The sequence below is a fragment of the Octodon degus genome, unplaced genomic scaffold, assembly GCF_000260255.1.
Source record: "Octodon degus isolate 3935 unplaced genomic scaffold, OctDeg1.0 scaffold00125, whole genome shotgun sequence".
Lineage (NCBI taxonomy): Eukaryota > Metazoa > Chordata > Mammalia > Rodentia > Octodontidae > Octodon > Octodon degus.
This window is the reverse complement of record NW_004524701.1, coordinates 4,891,495-4,893,834: the sequence shown is the minus strand read 5'-3', so window position 1 is coordinate 4,893,834 and position 2,340 is coordinate 4,891,495.

Genomic DNA, 2,340 nt, shown 5'->3' with positions numbered 1-2,340 from the left:
CATTGGCAAAGGTATTCCAGTTAGTACTATTTTCTAATTATTTTAGAGCAAATCATTATGATATCTTTCTTAGCTCCCAAGAGGGAAAATATTTCATCAGTAAATCTTTTCCATTTGTTTTTCGGGGTCCAAATTTTTGAGCAGCTTAGGCTAAACGGATTTTTACAATAGAATGTCAACTTCAAGTATCTGTCACATGGCAGTTTTGATCGGGCTCTCTATCTTGACTTAGCATTCAGTACCAGCTTAAAGATGTTAGTAGGACCAACTACTGATGAAAGTAGGAAAGCCAGTGGCCATCTACCTTCACCGATGTCGTGTGTCTAGCACATAACAGTATGCATCTTCCTTACAGCAGCAACACCGATTCCTAATGACATCTCATTGCTGTACACAGCAGGGACGCTCATTCTATTTGGGAGTAATGACTGAGCAAGCAGCAGTTTTTAAGAATGCATGTCATCATTATTCATTACAGTGCTGCATTGAAGCTGCTCTGGGAAGCCATAAAGAGCAAAGTGTGTATTTTAAAGACCCTCATTTTCCCCCTAAATGCTTGAATTAAGCTGCAGTCTGTGGTGTTCAGAGAATTGAGTTATGTCCTAAAGCACGGCTTCTTGAGAGTACATCATGCCTGCAGATCAGCCTCTGATTAGCCTCTGTGTTTTCTCGCAGTCTATTGATTTTCTGCTACTGTATCTGCCACTGGACTCCACGAGCCAGCATGCACATTCTATCTTTTGCATGAGAGAATGATGAATGGCTGTCTGTGAGGCTCCAAGCACGTACTTATTTCCTCCTCAATAAGGAAAAACGTCAATATACTTTAAACAGAGAAAAATACTGAGGCAATCCAGCATGTTTATGGAACAATTTGTGTCTTCTTCATAGTCATTGTTGAGTCTACCTACCAAACTATACATGGGCCACAGGAAGTTGGCAATCATATTTGGTATTTTAAATTCATTTACTGTTAGACAGGGAAAGAATCAGCTTTGTTTTAAAGGCAGAAATGCATCTTTCATGAAAGAAGATTACTAAAGAAATTGCATTTTTACTTTCTATTAACCACAACATTGACTTTAAATGCAGACCAGGTCTACGAAACACACACTCAGAACTCATTTTGAAATAATTGGTATAAATGAATGCACAAAATTAATTGGAAATGGGGTTGAACCAAAGGTAAAGGAATGGAAAAAAAGAATTCAGTTGTAAAGTTGTATCATGTATACAGGTACAACAGGTTCCTTATCATGACTAGAATCAATATATATATATTACCAATAAACTTATTTTTTTAATTGGGAAGTCTTGAATTTTATATTAAAAGTGATAGTTTCCTCAGCACTTGACATTGTCTGTGGCTGTCTTGATTACTCTTCTCTCATTGCTGAGACAAAATACATGACAAGTTAAAGAAGGAAAGCTTTATTTAGCTCACAGTTTGTGGATGTTTCAGTCTATACTTGGCTGGTTCCAGGACAGAATGGCAAATGGCAGAGGGCAAGAATTCATGGTGGCAGCAAACACCAAAAGCAACAAGAACAAACAGGGAGGAACAGCAACAAGCAAGCCTCTTCCCCTACTTTGTATTGTATGCAGCCTACCTGCCCCAGGGTGGGTGTAGTGCTCACATTGATAATCCCGGTATTGGACCATGAGTCAAACAAAAACTCCAAAAGCCTGCCCCATGACTTTATGAAGCTTTGGGTGAACACCTAGACACAAACTTTAACACTATAATTTTTTTCTCCTGTATGCATATTGCATTGTCTTAGGGCAGATGCACTACAAGCGGAGCCCAGTAAATAGATTCTTGAGCAAGAGATGTACTGAACTGCTAGAGGCTTATACCTGTTATCAGGGAGGCCATGTTCAGGAGGGCCGGCAAAAGTGAGGCTCAGGCACTGGCAGGGAAGGGGAAGTCTGTCCTCAGCCTCCATTATAGATCATCCTGGAGCCAGAATAGTCCCATTCAGTTGTCCCACCTGAAGCAAGAAGATGGCTTGTTTTCACCTTTGGCAGTTGGCATAGATCACAGGCAACCTGGAATTTGGAGAAGAAGCAGGTTCCCATACATTGTGGATTCAGCAATTCCCATCAGCTAAGGACAAGCCTCTGGGACAGGGAGAACTGTGGGATGCTTGCAGCCAGTACTCAGCAGCTGTGGGATAGGAGGATCCACCAGGTAATGGTGGAGTCCACTGCATAGATAAGACTCTGAGCAACATTCTGATCTGAATTATCCCCACAGAGAGATGAGACCCACATTAAGTTGACAACAGAAATCCATGGGGCTAATGGACAACGTGTTAACACAGTAAGGCACAGTTTGAA